The sequence below is a fragment of the Engystomops pustulosus genome, chromosome 3 (genome assembly GCF_040894005.1).
Source record: "Engystomops pustulosus chromosome 3, aEngPut4.maternal, whole genome shotgun sequence".
Taxonomy (NCBI): domain Eukaryota; kingdom Metazoa; phylum Chordata; class Amphibia; order Anura; family Leptodactylidae; genus Engystomops; species Engystomops pustulosus.
In genome coordinates this window covers 79,464,628-79,490,322 of record NC_092413.1, presented here as the reverse complement: position 1 = coordinate 79,490,322, position 25,695 = coordinate 79,464,628, and the positions used below count along the sequence as shown (strand labels likewise).

General features: G+C 41.1%; 1 protein-coding gene and 1 long non-coding RNA gene across 10 annotated transcripts in view; one reads left to right on the top strand and one right to left on the bottom strand.

Moving 5' to 3' along the window:
* Positions 1-8,805, top strand: part of LOC140121511 (uncharacterized) — a 32,926-nt gene extending 24,121 nt beyond the window's left edge. For both annotated transcript variants that reach the window (XR_011854121.1, XR_011854120.1), the window contains one exon: positions 8,369-8,805. This is a non-coding gene — a long non-coding RNA (uncharacterized lncRNA). The remainder of the gene's footprint in view (positions 1-8,368) is intronic.
* The window catches only part of SMYD3 (SET and MYND domain containing 3), a 400,119-nt gene that overhangs the window by 277,527 nt on the left and 96,897 nt on the right, over positions 1-25,695 (bottom strand). The window lies entirely within an intron of this gene.

The following is a 25,695-nucleotide window of genomic DNA, read 5'->3' as shown; positions in this document are numbered from 1 at the left end:
TTGCAATGAGGAGTGATTGTGGGCTAGTCCCCACGCGTATCGCCACCACTGTGGCTTCCTCAGGGGTGATTTGGTGTTGGTAAGTCTACAATATATATACAAGTTCTGTGAGCCTGTGGGCCAATGGCGAATGGCATGTAATGTCTGCACCTGTTGCTGATGATGCGTCTGTCGCGAGCCTCCCGCAACGTCTCGCGGCACCCGCGCATGCGCAGCCGCCCCGGACCTCCACCTCCATACCGGGGAAGCCGCGCACGCGCGGGCCGCGCAGACATCGCGAGAGTTGTGCCGCGACCGGCGCATAGCAACAAAATGGTGCGGATACGTATCCAGGTAACAGTATGCAAAGGGTGCTTTAGGATTACCAAAAGGTGTTTAAATTAATGTGAGATATAAGGAGCAACTTTCTGATGGTAGGAGAATTCTTTAGTACCTAGGGTTCATTTGATATTAACAATATTTTACGAGGACATATATATTCAAAATTGTTACCATGCACAATATATAAATGTTATTCTCATTTAGAAACAAAAATACAGTACAGATGATGACATACAATGGTGTATCCAAAGTGCTTTGTGCTTAGTTATAAGGTGCATATACTATTATTAATTAAATTTTCTTCAAAATTGTCAGTGTTGATAGTTGAGTTGGGGTCTAATATAAAGTGCCAAAGTGCAGAAAATCCCTGAGAGTGTGAAGATGCCTGAAAAAAAGAAGCAAAAGACATTCCTGTAAGAGGCAAAGGGAAAAAAAACAAAATAAATACAGAAGTGAAAAAACCAAACTATGTGTACCGCTTTTGGTAGTGTCTTTTATTACTTGGTGTGTTAAGTATCCATACTGTCATGCAGGTACATTAGTTGGATGCCACATTTGCATGGTGAGTATCATACTTTAAGATGTGGATACTACTGAGGATTCATATGTCTACTTTTTATAAAATCCTGTAAAAAGGAATTCCTCATTCAGTCCTCTTGGTGCCATGGACTGGGTTTGAAAAATCCATTTTGTTTCCTTTTGTAGTAACTGGGGTGTTGTACTTCCCCCTCTGATATTTAATGAGATTTTCTCCAGTCCCACTATCCGGATCCCCCCGCACTTACCTCCATGATGCCCATAGAAGTGTGAAGCTACGGAGGTGAGGCTTTTGTCTCTGCTGAAGTCTCGTCTTGCTGTGGAAATTGTTGATAGATGCTTTTGGATTCTTTTTCTTAGTTCCTGTGATGTCTGTCCTATGTAGATCTTGGGACAAGAGCATGTAATTGCATATATTACATCCTTCGTACGGCAGTTTATATAGTGCCTGAGTGGGTATGTCTTACCATTTACGGGATCCTCGAAATGATCGGTAGGAGTCATGTATTGACAGATGTTACATTTGCCGCAGGGATATGAACCCTTTAGCTTATGGCCTCCCGTTGTGGTTGTGGGACGTTTGAAGTGGCTGTTGACCAAGATATCTTTTAGATTACGTGCCCTTTTGGATGTTATTGTCGGATGGTTATCAATGTATGCTTCCAGCTTGGATTCGCTTAATAAGATGTTCCAGTTCTTTCCCAGAATTTTGTAAAGGTCTTGCCATTGATTGTTATATGTTGTAACAAATCTGACTTTTTCTTCTGGTGGTTTAAACTTGGGTTTCAAGATGTCCTCTCTGTTGGAGTTCTTCGCTCTCATATATGCCTTGGAAATAATTTTTTTGGGGTAACCCCTTGCTTGTAGTCTTGCGGTCAGTTCGAGAGCATTCTTTTTGAACTCGCTGTCATTGCTGCAGTTTCTGCGTACTCTCATGAACTGGCCGGTCGGGATGCCGTTTTTTTGGTGTTTCGGGTGGAAGCTTGTATAATGTAGTAAGTTGTTGGTAGCTGTTTTCTTCCTGAAGAGTGTAGTGGTAATGCTGCCATCCTGAATGGTTAACTTTAGGTCTAAAAAATCAACCTCACTCTCGGAGATCTGTGGGACCAAGTAAATATTATAGGGGTTAGCATTCAGTTCTGTCACGAATTCAACACATTCCTGTTGGGTTCCCTGCCAGAAGAGGACAATATCATCTATAAATCGGTACCAATGTAGCACCTTGGTCCTAAAGGACCGCAATGGGCGCACCCTGGTCTCCTCCCACCAACCTAAAAATAGGTTGGCATAGGAAGGAGCACAGCGCGCGCCCATTGCAGTTCCCGACACCTGGCGGTAAAATGCCCTGTCAAAGGTAAAATAGTTGTGTTTCAATACAAAATCCAATAGCTCCAGCAGGAAGGAGTCGTGCCCCCTATCTGAGTTTGTCTGTTTGTCAAGAAAATATGTAACTGCCCCCACACCAACATCATGAGCGATGTTGGTGTAGAGGGATTCCACATCCATTGTGACAATTAACGTACCTGGTGGTATGCGTATGGCGTTTAGACGTTCAATGAGGTGCATGGAGTCACGCAAGTAGGAATCCAGTTTTAATACAAAGGGCTGCAAGAAATGATCAAGGTAAGTACAGGCTTTTTCACTCAGGCTACCTATACCCGCCACTATAGGTCTTCCAGGTGGAGTGACAAGAGATTTGTGTACCTTCGGTACAAGGTAGAAAGTAGGTATTACTGGGTGGTCCACCATGAGGTATTTCATCTCTTGTTTGGTGATGATGTTTTGCATTAATGCTTGTTCAATCAATCGGTCCAATTTTCTTTTAAAGATGTCTGTTGGGTCTGTGGGTAAGATAGAATAGTAACTTTGGTTACCCAGTTGTCGTTTTGCTTCTGTCAGATACATATCTGTTGGCCATAGGACAATGTTACCCCCTTTGTCTGCCTCCTTTATAAGGAAGGCCTGATTTTCCCTTAGTGTGCATATCGCCCTTTGTTCTTCCCTACTAAGGTTGTTTTGTCGACATTTCCTATCCGTGTACCTTCCCAATATACGCCCCCCTTTAGCCTTTGCCCGGCCATTAACATTTTTTTCCAGAGTGCTTATAAGGATATTCAAGCACTATCGATCGATAAATGTCGACAAAACAACCTTAGTAGGGAAGAACAAAGGGCGATATGCACACTAAGGGAAAATCAGGCCTTCCTTATAAAGGAGGCAGACAAAGGGGGTAACATTGTCCTATGGCCAACAGATATGTATCTGACAGAAGCAAAACGACAACTGGGTAACCAAAGTTACTATTCTATCTTACCCACAGACCCAACAGACATCTTTAAAAGAAAATTGGACCGATTGATTGAACAAGCATTAATGCAAAACATCATCACCAAACAAGAGATGAAATACCTCATGGTGGACCACCCAGTAATACCTACTTTCTACCTTGTACCGAAGGTACACAAATCTCTTGTCACTCCACCTGGAAGACCTATAGTGGCGGGTATAGGTAGCCTGAGTGAAAAAGCCTGTACTTACCTTGATCATTTCTTGCAGCCCTTTGTATTAAAACTGGATTCCTACTTGCGTGACTCCATGCACCTCATTGAACGTCTAAACGCCATACGCATACCACCAGGTACGTTAATTGTCACAATGGATGTGGAATCCCTCTACACCAACATCGCTCATGATGTTGGTGTGGGGGCAGTTACATATTTTCTTGACAAACAGACAAACTCAGATAGGGGGCACGACTCCTTCCTGCTGGAGCTATTGGATTTTGTATTGAAACACAACTATTTTACCTTTGACAGGGCATTTTACCGCCAGGTGTCGGGAACTGCAATGGGCGCGCGCTGTGCTCCTTCCTATGCCAACCTATTTTTAGGTTGGTGGGAGGAGACCAGGGTGCGCCCATTGCGGTCCTTTAGGACCAAGGTGCTACATTGGTACCGATTTATAGATGATATTGTCCTCTTCTGGCAGGGAACCCAACAGGAATGTGTTGAATTCGTGACAGAACTGAATGCTAACCCCTATAATATTTACTTGGTCCCACAGATCTCCGAGAGTGAGGTTGATTTTTTAGACCTAAAGTTAACCATTCAGGATGGCAGCATTACCACTACACTCTTCAGGAAGAAAACAGCTACCAACAACTTACTACATTATACAAGCTTCCACCCGAAACACCAAAAAAACGGCATCCCGACCGGCCAGTTCATGAGAGTACGCAGAAACTGCAGCAATGACAGCGAGTTCAAAAAGAATGCTCTCGAACTGACCGCAAGACTACAAGCAAGGGGTTACCCCAAAAAAATTATTTCCAAGGCATATATGAGAGCGAAGAACTCCAACAGAGAGGACATCTTGAAACCCAAGTTTAAACCACCAGAAGAAAAAGTCAGATTTGTTACAACATATAACAATCAATGGCAAGACCTTTACAAAATTCTGGGAAAGAACTGGAACATCTTATTAAGCGAATCCAAGCTGGAAGCATACATTGATAACCATCCGACAATAACATCCAAAAGGGCACGTAATCTAAAAGATATCTTGGTCAACAGCCACTTCAAACGTCCCACAACCACAACGGGAGGCCATAAGCTAAAGGGTTCATATCCCTGCGGCAAATGTAACATCTGTCAATACATGACTCCTACCGATCATTTCGAGGATCCCGTAAATGGTAAGACATACCCACTCAGGCACTATATAAACTGCCGTACGAAGGATGTAATATATGCAATTACATGCTCTTGTCCCAAGATCTACATAGGACAGACATCACAGGAACTAAGAAAAAGAATCCAAAAGCATCTATCAACAATTTCCACAGCAAGACGAGACTTCAGCAGAGACAAAAGCCTCACCTCCGTAGCTTCACACTTCTATGGGCATCATGGAGGTAAGTGCGGGGGGATCCGGATAGTGGGACTGGAGAAAATCTCATTAAATATCAGAGGGGGAAGTACAACCCCCCAGTTACTACAAAAGGAAACAAAATGGATTTTTCAAACCCAGTCCATGGCACCAAGAGGACTGAATGAGGAATTCCTTTTTACAGGATTTTATAAAAAGTAGACATATGAATCCTCAGTAGTATCCACATCTTAAAGTATGATACTCACCATGCAAATGTGGCATCCAACTAATGTACCTGCATGACAGTATGGATACTTAACACACCAAGTAATAAAAGACACTACCAAAAGCGGTACACATAGTTTGGTTTTTTCACTTCTGTATTTATTTTGTTTTTTTTCCCTTTGCCTCTTACAGGAATGTCTTTTGCTTCTTTTTTTCAGGCATCTTCACACTCTCAGGGATTTTCTGCACTTTGGCACTTTATATTAGACCCCAACTCAACTATCAACACTGACAATTTTGAAGAAAATTTAATTAATAATAGTATATGCACCTTATAACTAAGCACAAAGCACTTTGGATACACCATTGTATATCATCTGTACTGTATTTTTGTTTCTAAATGAGAATAACATTTATATATTGTGCATGGTAACAATTTTGAATATATATGTCCTCGTAAAATACTGTTAATATCAAATGAACCCTAGGTACTAAAGAATTCTCCTACCATCAGAAAGTTGCTCCTTATATCTCACATTAATTTAAACACCTTTTGGTAATCCTAAAGCACCCTTTGCATACTGTTACCTGGATACGTATCCGCACCATTTTGTTGCTATGCGCCGGTCGCGGCACAACTCTCGCGATGTCTGCGCGGCCCGCGCGTGCGCGGCTTCCCCGGTATGGAGGTGGAGGTCCGGGGCGGCTGCGCATGCGCGGGTGCCGCGAGACGTTGCGGGAGGCTCGCGACAGACGCATCATCAGCAACAGGTGCAGACATTACATGCCATTCGCCATTGGCCCACAGGCTCACAGAACTTGTATATATATTGTAGACTTACCAACACCAAATCACCCCTGAGGAAGCCACAGTGGTGGCGATACGCGTGGGGACTAGCCCACAATCACTCCTCATTGCAAGCGGGGATCAGGTAATACCAGATCTACTGGCTACCGCATACGTTCTCACCCAGGCTATTTCAGCCTTTATACATTGGATATGGAGATACCTTTTTGCTCTTTGAGCCAGTTATTTGATCTTAAAGTTGTTTCTTATTCATGATTTGCTTGCATATGGTTATATAAGGAGTTTTTGTGTGTGGGGGGAATTTGACTGGTTGCATCATAACCAGTCCCCCATTGTAGCACGTATCTTCAAACGTGCAATTTTAAATGTTTTTATTGGTGTTTCTTTCTGTGTTTTGGAATAAATTTAAGATTTATTTTTTGTGAATATGGTATGGACCTTTGTTTCTTTGCACACCACTGTTTTTTTGGCATTGCTTGAATTTTACAAGGTGTGGGTCCTTCTTTGATAATAACCCTATGTGGTTAAGCCTAATCTTACTTGCAAAATATGGCGTCAACGCCAGACAGTAACCTAGTGGATAGTGAGATATTGTCAGTGAGTGATGGGCCACTGCTCACACCCGACTTTAGTGATTTAATGATGCTATAGGGCCAAAGCCTGCATGTATTACTTGTGAAGAATGCGGTTTTCCTACTACGATACGCCGCAACCTGCTGAACTTTATTTCCCCTGAGGAGTGCATACGACAGTGCACGAAACGCGTAGGGAAAAGAACAATTACCAACTTCATAGTCCAGGGTGCACTAGACTGCATGAAGGGATAGTCTTGGGGACCGCCCTTGTAAGGGCTGGGAGTCATTAACAAAGGGTGTAAGATTGCAGAAAGGGCAATAACAGGGAAAGGCAGAACTCTTCCCTACAGAAGTACCGATGCATCCAAGCCCTATCGTGTGAAGACTGGTGAGACCAAACCTTTATATCTCCCTTACCCATTCTCTTTATATGCAGAGACATCATTAATGTGCATTAGTTTACCTGTTGACTTTTTGTGCTCAATACACTAGGCATATTTTAGATATTTGTATGTTCACGAATAATTTTATTTAAGCTTTGAGATTAAAAGTTAAGTTTTAAATTAATTGTTGTTAGCATTCTGCTGGTAATTTATTGAAATTTATTGAATGCTGGAGGCTACTCTGTTATGTGAGGCTATGACTATTTTGGTAAACAATAATTAATAAGTCTCATTTCTGCTATTTAATCAAATATATGCAGGTGTTGGGACCCAGGGAGCTGCAAAACATGGGTGAGGAGAGGACCCAAGCGGTGAGTACAGAACTGTCATGTACTCACTGCTCAGGTTCCCTCTTGCTCCTTGTTCCTGACACCGGCACATACAGTCAGCATCAGAAGACAGAGCGTAGCCGAAATATTGGGGGATGTCAGAAGTACTCACGCTACCTGGCCTCCTGTACTAATAAGCGCTGCCATTATTGATGCGATCTATGGGGGCAGCAGTGAGCAAACCAGATCTAGCACCATAGTTCTTGCTGACTGTAGCAGGTTGTGCCACAAGTGAAAACATTAGCTACAATAGGATTTACAAGGAGTGCAAATTTAAATTAAATGCTAATCTGCTAAGCACAGACATTAGTATCATTTGGGATCTGCCAGATGCTTAGAAGGATTGATATTTCACAGATTTATGTAAGACCCATCATTAATTAGGCTAAGACGATTAAAATGTGCAGAAAAATAAACAAAAATTAAATGTACAAAATGCACATTTTTAACTAGAAAATGTAGATTTTATTTCAGTAGTGAAAATTTGTCTTTATTCAAAGTTGCTCCTTTATTAATACACTTGTGTAAAATTACAAAAGGAAATGAAGCATTACAAGACTACCCATTAAGATAACAGCAACCTAGGAAGTGGGTCTGCAGGCTGGCTAATACAATGAAGTCCCAGAGGGCAACAGGCCATTAGCAAACAACCTGGTTTACAAACTTAGAAGCATTATTATTGGATTTCCTGGCAAATCAAAATATACTTAGTCCCTCAGTGACCAAGCTCATTTGTACCTTGATGTTAAATAAGTTGCACCCGGATTGTGCCACTAAGAAAAGTCATCTCTGCTTCTGCCATGTTGCATCATTTTTTAACTGGAAATTCCATAGGGTTCAGGAATATAAAAGAGCAGTATGGATGTTTGAGGCCTAATTTCTTACCTAAAGCAGCATTAACTAACAACTTTGTAGCGCCATAGCTCCCAGGATGCGACAAGACAGTCCGGGCTTTCAGCCACTGTCCCGGGTGGTTGGGAGAATGTCCCTCGCTGCCCCTCTCTTCCCTGGTTTGTTCCGCCTCTTCCTGGTCTCGTACATTAGAACTGCAGAGCAGCCGAAGCATTGGGGCCAGGAGAAGGCAGGATCAGCTCCAGCTACCTCCTCACGTCTCTGAAGGTGTCATGTGAGGAGGCACCACCTCCTATCGGCCATCCACGCCCCCTCCCCTGAGTCACATTCTGGGCCCCAGCAGAGGGGAGAGGAGTAAGTGACACTGCTACATGTACTGCATTAACAGTTTTTTTTTTTTTTACCCAGGATGGGAAGAGCGGCCACAGTATGAGGAGGACTAAGTACAGGGAGCCACATTGGAGGACGGGAGGCTACACTGCAGGATGGAGGACAAGAGGCTACCCTGGAGGATGGTGGGCAGGGAGCCACATTGGAGGACAGAAGGCTACACTGCAGGCCAAAAGGCTACCCTGGAGGGTAAGAGACATGGAGCCACATTGGAAGATGAAAAGCAGGAGGCTATACTGAAGAATGGATGAGTGGAGGCCATATAGGAGGACAGGAGGCTTCACTGAAGGATGGTGGAAAAGAGGCCACACTGGAGGATGGAGGACAGGGTCACATAGTAAGAGGAGGATGGAGGACAGGGGGATCATAGTAAGAGGAGGATGGAGCATAGGCTCATCCCAAATAGGAACCCATCTTAGAGAATAATATGTTACTGCAAATCAACCTTGGAAGTGTTATCAGGCTATTTTCAAACCATTTGAAGTCCATCATTTTAGAGTAAACAGATTCTGTGATCTCCTTTATTTTTCATTTTATGCATTGAACCTTTGGCTGCGACTATCTGACACTCTGCGGATGTTAGGAGGACACTGGTTAGAGACAAGGGGGGTTTATTTATCATACTGCTGATCGTGCACCTCTGCTCCTGCACAGCTGGATACATCAAGAGGCTCCAGCCTGTTTAAGTATCCAGCGCCGACTGCAGCAAGTGCACAGGAACGCCCTGAGCCAGGGGGGAGGGGGTGGCTATGCCACTGGTGTGGTGCAAAAGCCCTTATATTTACCTCCAAGGAGTACAAATTGTCTCTTTGCAGATGATATTTTGATGACCCTCAGCAAACCCCATCTTTTGCTGCCCAGACTGATAGGCACAGACTGTTGGATGAATACATCAAATTGTCAGGCTAAAAGGTCAATGTAATCAAAACTAAAGCTCTCCCAATTAACCTCCCCCAGGACCAGCTTGCCCTCCTGAAAACTAACTAGAACTCAAGTGGCAGATGATCTCCCTGAAATACTTGGGCATGAGCTTACCTCCACCTATAAATCACTCTACTCTTACAACTACCTCCTTCCCCCCAAAATAGTTGTTGGGCTGGTGGGACAAACTCCCACTCTCTTTCTTTGGGAGAATTTTGCCCATCAAGATAACTATTTTCCCAAAACTGATTACTTTGAGACTCTGCCCGTCCCAATCCCCTTCAAAGTGCTCCGTGCACTCTAGGTTTCTCTTTTCCAGTTCATTTGGGCGCATTAATGTCACAGGTTACCCCATAACCTCATGACGCAGCCTAGAGATAGTGGGGGCCTGGCCGGGTATTTATTATTGGTGCCAAATCCCAGCGTGGTCTACTCTCCCTGCCTACTTGAAGTGGATGGAAGTGCCCCTGCCCATCCCAATGCCTACTTCTGGGCTACTGCCAAGACTAAACCTGACTCCCCATTGTTAGGTCCTATCGCACATACCAGATCGGCATGACTCCAGTGTAAACAAAAAAGTTCCCATTGGAATCACAAAACTCACTCATGAAGTCTTACCTATTTAAAGGGGTATTCCCACGAAGGCAAGTTTCTTATGTGTACTCAGAATAACAACATAACACATTCTCTTATTCACGGTTTGTAACGTCCGTGCCTAAATGTCGCAATATCCGCAGTTGGCGGAATAGATGGCGTTTATTTGTGTGTGAACTGTAGCTTACTGCTTGTGTTTGGATTCACTGAGCCACACCCTGCTCCTTGCATTTCAGCCCTGCCCAGCAAGGGTTACTAGCCTGATGGACAGTTCCCCCAGTGTGTAGCTGGAGGTGTGTCCGGGAACAGCCTTATATACCTGCCTATTCCCATCAGACCTTGCTGGTTATCCTTCAAGTCTTACCTGTGTATCTAGTGCTCTTGCTATCTTGTTTGGTATTCTGTGTTTTGTATCCGATTCTGTACCTTTTCAGCCATCTTACTTTTACCTGGTTTGCTTGTTTGCCTGTATCTGAACCTGACCTGTATATACCCGCTTGATCTGAACCTGACCTGTATATAACCCGCTTGATCTGGACCTGACCTGTATATAACCCGTTTGATCTTGACCTGACCTGTATATAACCCGTTTGATCTTGACCTGACCTGTATATAACCCGCCTGTCTTCCTGTAACTGTTGTTTGTCCCTTAGTATCGTTTACCTCCCAGTGTTATCCCACTTTCCCTGTCTCAGTTCTGTGTTTGTATTCTGTGCACCAGTTTGAACACTGGTCTATTCCTGTATTCCGGTTACCTGTCCGATCCACCATCCAGCAGCTGCCCTTATCAGGGGGGTTCATCTGCTTTAGGCAGGGCATTAGCCCACAGGGATGTCAGAGGGTGAGTTCGCCACCACTTACCTAGTCTGACAGCTAGCGCCAAGTCTGGCTCTGCTTGCGCGTTTGCTGGACAGGTGCTGACACTGTTATTAACAAAAATACAGCATTTCACAGATATAACTCCAAATTGTCTCAGTCCTGGTGTACACAATTTCAGTTCCCCCTGGTTTCGGACCCTGGATCTTCTGACTTTAGGGTCAGCAGACATCTTGTCTGACGCTGTGGAGCTGTACTGCTCTCTGCAGCAGCCCCAACCTTTGCGTTCCAGAATGAGCTCACACTGATACACACTGACTTCCTGCCAGCAAACAGCAGCAGTGTGAGGGGAGCTGCAAGCTACAGACAGATACGATCTTTATCTGGGGAGGGGGAGGGAGGCACATCAGATCTGATAGTGTGTTTGGCAGAACAGAGATGTTGCAGTGCTGACTGTGTCATCGGTGTGTAATATGCATCTCATGTGTCATGTACTAGTAGAATGCTCAGACGGTAAATGAAAGTGTATATAAATCTGTACCCTGATAATTCAACCACATTGTCAGCATACTGCATCTCACAGCACTACAGGGATCATAATGTGTCTGCTTATACTGGGATTTTACACTGACCACCACTGAGTTTTAGGAGATAAAACAGCAATATAACTGAGCAAAATTGTAAAGTTAGGGGTTACAAATTATCTTTATTGTATATACATCACTAGAGGAAGATAATTTGTCATAAATGTAGTCACATGGTCCCTTAAAAACAAGACTATGTCCTTCGATACATCCACCTCTGCTGGAGGGATTGCACAATGAAACTAAACATTTTTGTTTATGAAATGTCCAGGAGTTACTGCAGGTCCCACAGCCGTCCTGGGGTAATGGACGCTGAATCCAGGTGGTCAGACAGGAATCAATAGCACATGTCTGGTCACTGCTGCCAGAGTGCTGGGTGGTTGTATCCGGGGAAGCTATCTTGTTTGTAAGGGACAACATGACTACATTTATTAGATATTTTCTTCACACAGGGACATTTTTTTAAATAACATGCAATTGAAGAAATGTTTACATATGGCAAATTAAATTAAATGTGAATTCCCTGATGGGAATACCCCTTTAAGGGTATCTTTTGCTTTGCTGACATTGTAGACTACAGCTCTAAATCTATTTTGGACTTCCCAGACCTACAATCTAGGTTCAAACTCCATTCTTCTATCTTTAGTTATTTAAAGATTAAGTCCTTCCTCTAGTCTCTGTATGGTACCCTTATGGTATTCAGGCGCACAGAGTTTGAGAAGATTTGCAAAATGGAATTGTCCACATCAGGCCTCATTTCAGGCATCTATAAAATATTGACCAACCCCCGTGATCCAGCCGAGGCATGACTATATGTGTAAATGGTATGCTTTCCTGGCTAGAGAGCTTCCTTTAGAGACCTGGTGTGTGATCTGAGACAGGGCAGTTAAATCTTCCCAGTGTGTTCAATACAAGGAGAATCAATACAAATTATTAATGTTTTGATATCAAATCCCTGTCCTGACTGGATGCCTAATCTTAGCCAAATGGAAACAACCAGCCCCTTCATCCTGGGTTGTGCTCTGTACTAGGATTCAAGAAGTCTGCACAATGGAACATCTAACAGCTCTCCTTCAAAATACTTCAGATAGATTCAATCTACGGGCCCTCTGGGAAACTTGTGGACAGGAAGGAGTGTGTGCTGAGTGGAGGACCCCCGGTGGCTCTGCAGTGGGCATTTGATTAATGAGGTGCGGCTGCTGGATATTTCATTAGTTAGAGGAGGCTACTACTGCTGGACATTTCATTAGTTATGGGAGGCTACTGGTTATTTTATTAGCCGCTGCATTTCTCTCCCTAGGCTTATACTCGAGTTTACAACTTTCCCCAGTTTTTCTTTTGTGATAAAATTAGGTGCTTCAGCTTATACGCGAGTATTTACAGTATGTAAGTTTTTTTCCCTATATATATATATATATATATATGTTACTATATATACAGGTGTGTGGGGGGGGGGGGCTATAGAAAAAGGTATTATAATGTCCTCTATAGACAGATGAAAGAAAAAAGGAGCACTATCAAGAGGGGGGCTACAGAAATGAAGAGCAGCTGCAAATAACATATTATATGAGTTGGGGCTATGGATTCTGGGACGACCAATTTTTTCCAAGCGACCATAGTAAGGTCAACCCGGTTCCTGGAAAAATAATTTGAGTGCCGCCGGTCCGCGGATACAAAAGGTTTGGGAACACTGTCAAAACCAACTGCCAAGCACAATGTTGGAGGGGAATGATGGAGTCGACCATGAATTCCTCTGTATTTAAGGCCAGTTACTTAATTGTTAAATATTTGCCTATACAACAGGATAATAATCCGAAGACCAGCAGCAGAATGGCTGAAAAAGGAAAGAACTAAGGTCGCGATGGCCTAGTCAAAGTCCAGACCACAACTTAATTAAACTGCTGTTGTGTGATCCTAAACCACTGCCGAAGCCATTTTTCACCTTCCAGATACATAACCACTTATAGTGACACATGGCAGATTTTAAAATATGGGCTAACTCTGGAACCCTTTAACACTTCCAAGTGATTTTGAAATTATTTCTGGGGACACTTTGTAGTTCATGTTAGTTGAAAAAATTTGGTGGTATGTTTTGTGGTTATTTATGAAAAAAAAACTTCTGGGGAACATTTGGAAAAATTCTTGATTTTCGAAATGCATAATCTTCTACTTTTTCAAGACATGGTCGTAACAGCAGAAAACTTGATAACCATCATTTATCAAAAGTCTGCTTTATGTTGACATGGTTTTTTATGCATCCTCTCATTGTTGTTGGATGTTATGGGACTTTGAAGGTGTGATTTTTCATATTTTCATTAAAAAACGCAAAATCATGCTTTTAAGGGTCCTGCTCAGTTTTCAAGTCACTTTGAGAGGCCTAAATAATAGTAAAACCCCATAAATTTGTTAACCCTTTTATTGTTTTACAGAGGTTAAAACAAAAGTGCAATTTTGACATTTCAATGTTTTTTGGCTTAAATTAATGTGTTTTTCAAAAAATGTACACATTCTCAGTGAATAAAATATCAAAACTCGCCACAAAGTTTTGATAACAATACGCCATATGGGGTGGTATACGGTTTGCGTGGGTTTCCTACGGGTACTCCGGTTTCCTCCCACACCCCAAAAACATACTGGTAGGTTGTTTAGATTGTGAGCCCCATGGGGACAGGGATCAATTTATTATGCTTTGTGCAGCGCTATGTAATCTGTGTGCGCTATATAAATAAAGTATTACTATTATTAAACTGCCGTATTGGCACATGGCATGACATTGAAGAGAAGCTCCACCACACAGAGCAGATTATGCGTTGTCACTTTTTAATGCCTATACAATCTTTATTTTGGACATATAAGGGCTTATTTTCTGCAACAGTAGATGCACTTTACAAATACCGTATATTCCGGCGTATAAGACGACTTTTGATGACAGAAAAATCTTCTGTCTTCTCTGGGGTCGTCTTATACGCCGGTAATCCCAACCGCACGCCGTGTATTCACGGCAGCGGTCGGGTCGCGCTGCATGGAGAGGGCTCACGGGCTGAGCCCTCTCCATAGCCGGTAAGTCTTTGCTGCATATTGCTAGCACCGGGTGTTTTCACAGCGTGGGCCGCCGGCAAAGCTGCCGGCAGCCTCAAACAGATAGCGGCGCATGGGCGCTGCCATCTTACCTGGGATCGCCGCTCCCCGTGACTTCATCGGGGGCAGCGATCCGTCTCCATGGTAGCCTCGGGTCTTCCGAAGACCCGAGGCTATTTCGTTTTAACGCCTTCATTACAATGTGCTGATAGCACATTGTAATGAATGAGGAAAATCCCCATATACTGCCATACTGTAGTATGGCAGTATATGGTAGGATCGATCAGTACCCTAGGGAGTCTGAAAAATAGTATAAATAAAAATAAAAAAAAGTTTAAAAAAAACAATTATAATAAAAAACCCTAAAATTTCAAATCACCCCCCTTTCCCTAGAACTGACATAAATATAAATAAACAGTAAAAATCATAAACACATCAGGTATCAACGCGTCCGAAAATGCCCGATCTATCAAAATATGATAACGGTTTTTCAATGCGTTTAACCCCGTAACGGAAAATAGTGCCCACAGTCGAAAATGGCACTTTTTTGCCATTTTCAAAAATATAAAAAAATCTATAAAAAGTGATCCAAAGGTCGTACAGTCCTAAAAATTATATCATTGAAAATATTATCAAATTTCGCAAAAAATTACACCAAAAAAATAATTTTTGTACAGGAGGTTTTCATTTTTGTAAATATATGAAAACTTTATAAAACCTATACAAATTTGGTATCCCCGTAATTGTACCGACCCAAAGAATAAAGTAGACATGTCATTTGGGGGCTCAGTAAAATACGTAATATCCAAGCCCACAAGAAAATGGCGCAAATGCTTTTTTTCACCATTTTCATTGCATTTGGAATTTTTTTCCCGCTTCTGAGTACATGGCATGGAATATTTAATAAAATAAAAATTTAAGGTACAGTATGGTAACATTTACAGTAAAATGGACGATGGTAATGTTGTTGTTGTATGCCTTATGTTTATGAGCGACAGTTTTCCTGCTATATACCTGCATGTCAGAAGAATTTAAATTAAAAAAAGGACCATGTTAAATTCAAATCTGTTTTTTTTTTATTTTTTACCGGTGTTTTGTATGCGTTGGAAAAGGGGTAGTCTTATACGGCGAATATATCTTAAACTCTATATTTTAAACAGGAAAGTAGGGGGGTCGTCTTATACACCAGGTCGTCTTATACGCCGGAATATACGGTACTTTATTTTAGAGGGTCATTAGCTTATTGATGAGATTTTATTAACTCTTGAATATATGGAGGAAAAAAAAATCGTCAATTTTGGTTTCCTTTCTTTTTTTTTTGGGCCACACAAGATACCATAAAATAATATACTATCTTAATTCTATAGATCACTACGATTACGGTGATAACTCATTTATATAGTTTTTTTTTTAATATATTTTTACAATTTTAGAAAAACTAATATAGAGAAAATCATATGTCTACGAAAATACAGTATGGCGATACAAAAATAAATAACTTTAATATTTCCTGGTTGACAGAGCTGGTTTTGCGTGTTGAGTTGTCCTTTTCAATGGTACCATTTTGGCGCCCATAACTTTTTGTAATCCCTTTTTGGAACATTTTTGTAAAGGGATTTTCTGAAAATCCAACATTTTTGGCAAATTTTTTTTATTTATTTTTTTTACAGCGTTCACCAAGCGGGTCCAATAATGTTTATGATTTATTGTTCAGATTGATATGGACGCGGCAATACCAAATATGTGTGTTTTCTTCATGATTGTATTTTTGTACTTTATTAAATGTCTATGGGGAATGTTGGTGTTTAGGGGACTTTATTTAATTTATTATTTTTATTAAAAAGTCTAAAAAGTGTTCTTTTACAGTTTGGCTTGAACAGGTGATGCTGTGATGGCTTGTTCAAGCTCTTATTCAGTTAACATAGTGTAACACAGATGTATTACTCAGGAACCTGGCTCGTGGAGAAGACCGCGGGGGCTGCCATCCAAGCAGCGGACCCCCCTGTAAGCGCAGCAGGGGCCCAAATGACGTCACATGCCCCTTACATGCCGCAGGCATGCACTCCGATCGCGGGTGTTAGAGCTGAGTTTTGGCTGTAATATACAGCGCTTCCGTAGCTTCTGGCACAGACTCAGTTCGGTAGGACTTAGTAGGTTACGATGTGGCAGGTCCCTGTCGCCCGTAACATACTACATCTAATATCGAGAAGGGGTTAAAAGAGGTTGTCCAGGTTTTGCCGCCTATCACTGGCCTCAGTGGTGTTTAGTTGAGGACAATAATAGGCTGCAGTAGAAGAGAATTGTTGTGGTTATATCATTACATATAAATTATACTTTTATTATTTCATAAACAAGAAATGTAGATACAGATGAATTATAACGGTAATTTCTTGGATGATGATGTTATTCTCAGCTTTTGCTATGAAACATTAGCACCCCATGAAGCAATCATGAATGGCTTTGGAATTCATATGCAGATGCTTTTATGATGCCTTGAACATTTGGAGTATTATGAAGCACATCACAATACTTTACATTCACTTGTGAGGTCCAGACTACATTATTCCAATGTAAAATGATGATGGAAATCTCTTCTTAATTCTCTGTAGTATTATGTAATTTCTAACAATTATTTAGCATGGGGCTTTGAATTAAGCCGCTTTTACAATGCGTTAATAATAGTCATCATGGTTCCTGTCTTGTTTTTATGGCTTGAATTTGTAAGATGTTATCACACTGTGTGTCATGTCACAAAATCTGTCTGTTGTATATGAATTATCCAAAGTAGCTTAATCCTTTGTGAGCTTCATGTGAATGCAAGCTTGTCAATTGGCTACACTCATGAAATGATTTACAATTGTAGATACCACACATTCTACTTTCCCCATCAAAGTAAACTTTAATTAAAATTCTTTTGACAAAGAAACAAAAAGATATATGTTTGCATTTGCCTGGGTGATAGACAATGCTTATCTTGTGTTTTTTAGTAATTACTACATATTTTGATTAACAGCCAAGCAATAAGCTATTTGCAGACTATTTAATGATAAAGCAAGATAAGACATGCTACATGAATACACAAAATAATGTATGTAAAATGTGTATAACTGAACAAAAAAGGCTGCTTCTTGCTAGGGGCACAATGACTACACTGTATATAACACACTATGAAAATGTATAAAGCTACTTCTCTAGTGTAGGCAGATTCTATGAGAATGATAGACCAAAGCTGAAATACTGAATTCAACTGGAGAAGAGGACAAACATTTCCGCCTTTCTTAATCTACAGCGACCTCTTCAAAAACATTTCTTTTAGTGATGCCCTATGGTTAAGGAGAAGCGGGAGCATGTCAGTAAATTCCTGTTCAACAGGATGGTTCCAGAGGACCCTAAGTTGTGCCTGCTCCTAGTGGACCCCGAATTGCCTTCCCACTTAAAAATAGATACATATTAGTATACTCACACATGCGAGTTACAATCACATATAAATACACTCATGTGCATATACACATACATACAGTGCCATATGCAACATACTCACATACAGTGTATACAGACACCATATACACATCACAGATACTGCATATATACATCACAGTATTTGTTATATACATATTATGCTAGACAATGTGCAGTACAATATAGATATAATGGTGCACATCCTCCATTCTTTATTGTGTCAGGTCGGATGATGGGGCCCCCTGTCACTGCGGGCCCCATAGGTGGCTGCTACCGCTGTAGTTACGCCCCTGCCCTCACCTCCGTGACTGGATTAAGTCAGTCAATGCTTCTCTTCCCCTCAAGAAGTGGATACTTATCCACAGGAAAAAGTAAAAGAATTTCCATACTATATGGGACAAATGGCTTGATTCGCCTTTTACCACTGCCCCTCAAATTCATAATTAGTAGTCTCTGCTAACTTTATTGAATGTTATTGTTGGAGCCAGACCTCGAGGCGGCGGTGAGATGCAGGTGCATGGTGACCTAACTGGTTAGTTTTTTTGTTAATACCATTATTTGTTATGTTTACTGTGATCAGATATACAGTCTTGTACCGTACTTGTATTTTATCAGAATAACAATTCTTTATTTTTCTTTATTCTTTTGTATGGCTATTTCTCTAATACAATAACTATATATAAATTCTCTATACACGAATTCTTAAACCTCTTATGAATCCATCCTACTACAGCAAGAGTTGTCCGATTACAAGAAGTTGCTGGGACGGTGAGGAGACTGGGACATAGAGAGATGTTTGCAGCAAGAACAATTACTATATTTACATCATTACTGCACTATAAATCCCTAACACATTGGGGGTCATTTACTTAGTGCCCGATGCACGTTTTCCGATGTGTTACCCGAATATTTCCGATTTGCGCCAATTTTTCCTGAATTGCCACGGGTCGCTGGACACGCGCTTACCTTCACCAGGAATAGGATCGTGAACACCTCGGCGGACTTCAGCGCAGCAGCGACACCTGGTGGACGTCGGAGGAACCGCCTTAGTGAATCGCCGGCAGGTAACTAAATCTGCCCCAATTACTTTATTCACATCAATGCTGCTCTTAACATCTCTACCACAATTACCAGGCAGTCCCGGAGTTACATACCAGATGGGCTTTTTAGGTTTCTAATTCAGATTTCGAATTCGCATTTAAGTTGAAAATGGTATATTATAGAATTGTAGCTACAGAAAAACAAAAATGTTTTCTGTCATGGGAAAAAGGATGGTCAATAAAGTGTCAAGAAATCTTACAACTGATTTGCAGTGTAGACAAAAGGTCACCAAAGGTCATGGTGGGCAGAGAGGTCCATCTATAACCTGGGGGCCATCTGCAAGTCCGTTGTTTTTAAGTTGGGGATCACCTGTACTTTATACATTTTAGTACTATCCTATACTTATCTACCACAATTAATTTATTCACTACTGTATATCCCCATATTTCCCTACAACAATTACTTTATACATTTCAGCACTACCCTAAACTTCCCTAACAAAATTACCCCAGTATATAGCCAGCCCCTCCTCTTTTATATGGCCAGCCTATGCCCCCAGTATTTAGCCAGACAGCAATCTGTATATAGCCAGCCAGGCCCCCCCCCAGTATATAGCTAGCGTGCCCGCAGTATATAGTCAGGCAGCCCCCAGTATATAGCCAGCCACAGCCCCTAGTATACAGCGACCCAGCCTGCCCCTAGTATATAGCCATCCCCCAGTAAATAGCCAGCCAGCCCCCAGTATATAGCCAGCGCCTGCCCTAAAAGGCCCAGCACAAAAAAAAAAAAAAGCTGAATACTCTTCTTTCTGACTCCTCCGCTGCAGGTCCTCTTCTTGCTTCCAGCAATGACAGGTCTGTGCGTGCTGGCTGCTGACATCATAGTGTGTGCACTGGCCGCGCACAACCTATGATGTCATTGGCAGCCAGCACACACGACCCTGCCAAGGATAGGACCTGCGGGTCAGTTAGGAATGTGAGTATTGAGTATTTTTTATAGACTCGAATATGAGCTGAGTTTGGGGGTTTTGCAGCACTTTTTTTGCACTGAAAAACTTGATTTGAATAAAGTACCGTATATACTTGAGTATAAGCCATTACTGCTCCATGTTCCTGTGAAATATTTTAAATGACCCATGAATGCTTCTTAGTGAAAAAATTGGAGAATATTCTTTCCTACTTTTTAGGAGCAGATTATAGTAAACATCATGACACAGAGTCTCCACCCACCAGATCTAAGACAAATGAAAATCATAGATAAACTATATATTTATAAACTCTAATATTGGCCAGAAACAATGTCACTACATGTGTGTACACCATACCTACTGATTTATTAAAAGTTTGATGAAAGGTTATATTCACTGTATTGAAGATGGAACATTTGGTTTTTACAGTCCCCATCTGGATTCCCTAATGGAGGAAGGACTGTTCTTGTGTATGAATAAAGCAATTTATATTATTTAATAATGTAATTGCTTATTTGTAATAATCGTTAGCTACATTGTACCTGCTGCCTAGTGCTAATTGGTCTACAAGATGGAATTTATGGAATTACAGACCTGAAAATATATATGTAGGTTAAATGTTACCTCTTAAATTCATATCCTTTTTAGAATATCTGATCCAAATACCAGCACTATGTTGTTTCTGAATAAATGGATGAGATTGTACATGGCCCCAGTGGAAAAACTGTGAAAAATTAGCTGTTCCACATAACAAATTGCTTTGTGCTCTGTTACAGACTGTAATGACATTTCAAGGTGCATGATGAAATCTAAATAAGAATACATACAGTATAAGCACAGTCCATAAAACTATGCAGCAAAACCATACACATACACAGACTTACTTCAATTGTCATGGAATTAGGATGCAGTGTTTTTGGCTTGTACACGTGTAAAGCATAGTTTTGGAATGCTTCCCCTAAATATATATAATGTGGTCAAATATAGCCAAGCAAAACTGAAGCAATAATACAATGTTACCAATCAAACTTAAAACCACATGCATATTACATAGGTATACAGTGATAGTTCTACTTAAAACCGCCATGGCCATTCAAGGCATAGACTCCATAAGACCCACAAAGGTGGTCTGTGGTATCTGAAAAAGAGACTTTGCAAAGTCTTTAGAGGAAATCTACCATCAAATTCCATCATGATAAACCAAGGGCACTTGCAAGAAGATTACCACAGTCACGGTGCCTGGATCTATGAGTATTTGTTATCCATGGCTTCCTTCTAAAATAAACTTTTTACATTATGCTAATTATTCTAAGAGACTCAGGTGGGTGTTTTCAGAGCCCTACAGTGCTGCAGTGTCACATGCTGTTACACTGAGATTTTTTTTTTATATTCCAATGTTAATGTGCCATTATATACATGTATACATGTTAAATAGAAAAACTATTACTTCTCTGTACTAACCAGAACCTGGGGTGAATATTTTAGTACTATACCATGTAATTTAGATGTTTTTTTCTCAGATGATCATATATTGTATTGTTCAGTTTTACCGTATTTATATTGTCTATTTGTGGTTTGCCCATGAAAGAAAGTTCTCAAATTTTAATTTCCTAGTAATGTTTACACAATAAAGATTTATTTATTGCTGTTTTTGAGGGGGGACTCTCTGTGCAGACACTTCAAGAGCTGTGAGATGATTTGTGCTGACAATGCGCTTAGATTATCAAGGTACAAAGTTTAATTTAGCTTCTGAACATTCTACTAGTATCTGACACATAGAAAGAGAAATATGAGGCAGATCAGAGTTATAAGATATAAGACACAATGAAACACTCAGCACTGCTATCTCACCTATAACACACACAGTCAGCAATGCTATGCCCCTCCTCCCCAAGGAAAAGACTATCTTGTCTGTAGATTGTAGAGTGCTTGGTAGCAGGAAGTTACTGTGTCTGAGCTGGTCTTGTAATGAAGAGGGAGAGGCAGGAGGCAGAGAACAATGCAGCTGCAAAGAATAGAATCTATTCATGAGAAGAATCCAACTATAGTCAAAAGTTTTATGGTCGGTTCCGGGGACAATGAAATTGTTAACACCAGGACTGATTGGAATTCTATTTGTGAAATGCTGTATTTTTTGTTAATAACAGTGATTTAGAGAATGTGTTTTTCTGTTATCCTGAGTATTTTTAAGAATCTTGTCTTCGTGGGAATACCCCTTTAAGGTTACTAGTCTGCCTGAACACTGGTACAATATAATTTTATTTTCTATTTTATCTTTATTTTTTTTAAAGGGAGCAAAGATTGTAAAAGATTCTAATTTTGTCTTCTGATGTGCCTGCCAAGTTTGGCCTAATTCAAGCATTTGCTGCATGTCTTACTTTGATCAGAGCTAGGTTGGCCCAAGCCAAGATGTGCTCTGGTTCCAGCTGCGTGTCTTATGTGAAAAATCGGCCCATCTGCTTGGCTGTTTATTTAAGTAATCAGTGAACATTTCATACTTTGGATCAATACTCAGATATTCTCTGACTTACACTTATATTACAAGATGGCTAGAATAAATAACTTTCCTTTCCCCAAGAATAACCCTGTACTATTTTAGTTTGCTTAGCGAACTTAAAGGGGTTATCCGGGTTTAAAAAATTTCTTATGGAGGGCTGGGGAGGGCTATTTAAACACAATAAACATGTACTTACCTCCCCCGGTGCTGCCGATGTCCCGCGCCGCGGCCCGTCTTCTCCGTGCGCCGGTTTCAGTACAAGGGCGCACAGGGAGCTTCCGGCCGGCCGGAAGCTCCCATGCGCACCATCTCCCAGCGCTTACAACGCTGAGAGATAGGGACGGATGGGTGGAGCCGTCCACATCGCGGACCGGAAGCTCCCTGTGCGCGGTCCCTTCGGAAGCTCCCTGGGCGCGGGACATCAGCGGTGCCGGAAGAGGTAAGTCCATGTTTATTATGTTTAACTAGCCCTCCCCAGCCCGGCCATAAAAAAAATTTTAAACCCGGATAACCCCTTTAATCTCAATGTTTCTAGAAGTATAGTAAGTGTTATTAAAAGCAATGATGATGTATTGTGTGATGTGCAACAGTAGTCTTATCAGAGATCACGTTAACGCCTATACAAGTCTGATGTTTCTATGGGCAGTTTTACTCTTTAAAAAACTCTCAGGCATATAAATACAACTGAGAGTTTTCTCCTCTCTTACCCAATCCTTACCTAATCCATCCAAAAGATAGCAATTGATTTAATCAATGTTTCCAACATATTCCAACAGAGTTTCTCATCACTTACATCAGTTAGATAACAAAAATAAACCTCCATTATGTTTTGATGTATGTAAGAAAACCAGAATATACTGAAGAAACCTTTACTTCAAGGAGAGAAACTTCAGACACTCCATATGTTCCTGTTTGGCTATTATACATGCCTGCTATTAACTTGTCATTCTGGCTCCTTAATGATATTCTGCATTACTATGATGTATTTTGGGGCGATCAGCACCTTTTGCCGCAACTTTGACTATTCTTCTGCTTTATGATTTTGTACCTCATCACCATCTTGGTTTTTACCCAGTTTGTCTCACTTTGCCTAGTTGTCTTTCTTATGTCTTTTCATTTGTCTCTCATACTGTGAGCAGGGTCCTCCCTCCTATTCTTCCATATGACTGTTTGTTCTTTGTAATGTAATATAGTTGTATATGTCCCCTATGATTTGTAAAGCGCTACGGAATTTGATGGCGCTATATAAATAAAGATTATTATTATTATTATACTGTTCTGTGCACTTATCAGCGATAAGGACCACAGCCCAGGTGTCACCTGTGGTTTAGCACAGGAGCAACAAGTAGGGAGGGACATAGGTTGTGGGAAGCGCAGGGCTCACACTTCTTCCCTGACATGACATCAGCCAATGCCATAATGATTATGTTGTGGTTGACATTTAAAACTAATAAACCAAGCGTTTGTGGCACAAACCTGAGAATTGTTTACCATAAAAATGTTAAAACTTTATGGGAAGAGTGAAGCCAGAGGATGAAGGTGAATACAGGAGGCAACTGTAGAGGCCACCATTAGTCGTGAACATTGGAGTTGCCCACACAAGAACACACTGCGGGAGAACAATTAAGACCCAAACCTCCTACCCCATGCTTGTTCTCCCTACACTGCAGTTAAGATGCCTAAAAACAACACAGGGGCCAGGTTCTGTAGAAAACATAAAAGACACTGGGGCACATTTACTAAGCTCATTTTCATTGGATACCCCGACTTTTTAACCATTTTGCACTGAATTGCTACTCGGGTTTTTGGCTCATTCGAACGGATTGTGATGCTTCGGCGCAGGCTTGCATGCGACACAAATCAGGGGCCGCGGACGTCGGACAACCCGAGTGATTCGGACAAACCAAAGAAATTTAAAAGTAAATTGTGTCACAAGATCAGCACTAACATGCACCGGGAAGAAGAAGGTGGACTCCAGCGGACCTCAGCAGGGGAAGGGAATGCAGGAAATTGGACACACCATCTTAGTGAATCATGGCAGACCCAAATCCTTGTCGCACAACGCACGCCGGGGATCGCGATGGGACGGGTAAGTATATGTGCCCCACTATATTAATGTAGTATTGCCGTTACCATCCTGCCAAAAAAATCATCCTTGAAACAACTGTGACCAGAAAACTAAAGTAGTTATGACTTTTAGAAGGCTGCAAGTAAAAAGGGAAAATGCATTAAAAGATGGTTCAGAAGGAAATGGTTACATAAGTTACATGAGAATTTCTCCAAATTTACCACATTTTTATCTCTACCAATCAAATCATACAAAAACAAAAAGTGTTCCATATAAAGTGCTGTATTTTCCAACAGATATCTATAAAATGCTTTAAATATAAAGCTTAGTATACAAATCTAATGTATGTTAATATTAATATAAATTCGGATAACATCTAAAAGAGTTCAGTTTGCAAAAGTGTTCCTACTGTGCCTACATCTGTTGTTTTGTTTCCCTATGTGTTCTTCTGCTGTTTTACTAATAAGAAAAAATATTTCTTAAAATTTGGCATTTTTTCCACTGTTAGTTTCTGAAATACCATCTGTGAATCCCTGGGTATTTTTTTTTTACTGGTAAGGGATAGATGTTTGAAGAGAGCCAATAATATTGTCAAGTGCATTACACCATATGGTTTGCAAATGCTCTGATATAGTTTTGGAAACATACAGCCTGTGGACCTGAAGCTTGTGGTCCGTTTTTTTACTGATAAACCAGCCATGTTACCTATCAGACGCATTGCTTTGGTCACTGAAGGATTTAGGGAGGGTAACAACAGCCCGGGAGAGCGGTTTCATTATACTTTTGTTAATGAGGTCTGCAGCAGGAAGATGAAAAATAAACTCTCAATTCAAGGCATCAGCTCTGTAAGTGTAACCTGGAGAGATGCTTCATTGTGAAGACCCATAGCCCCTTAACACAAGAGGGGTTGCTGTTGTAGTATCCAACTAGTAGCCCACAATAGATGCTGTACAGTGTAGAGAGCAGTTAGCTCTTCATGATAAAGTACAGATCCAAGTAGCACTTTCTAAGCTACATCATCATTGGATTCATGTTTTTATTTTTCAGCAATGCTATACAATAAGGTATAAACAGCTTTCCTAGTGCAGTCAGCATTTCTACATGGTCAAAACTGCTGTCAGACTCCCTTTAATAACATAAATATATAACATTCTGTCTGCATCTCATGAATATGGGAGTCTGCAGTAGAGTTCTGTTACATATGTATTGTGCTCCTTCAAAGGAGGTTATTCAACCACCTAGATGTCAATAGAAACTGTGCTATCAAAGGGTCGAGGCCTTAATACTAATGGTCTGTAATTATAGCTTAAAGGACATCTG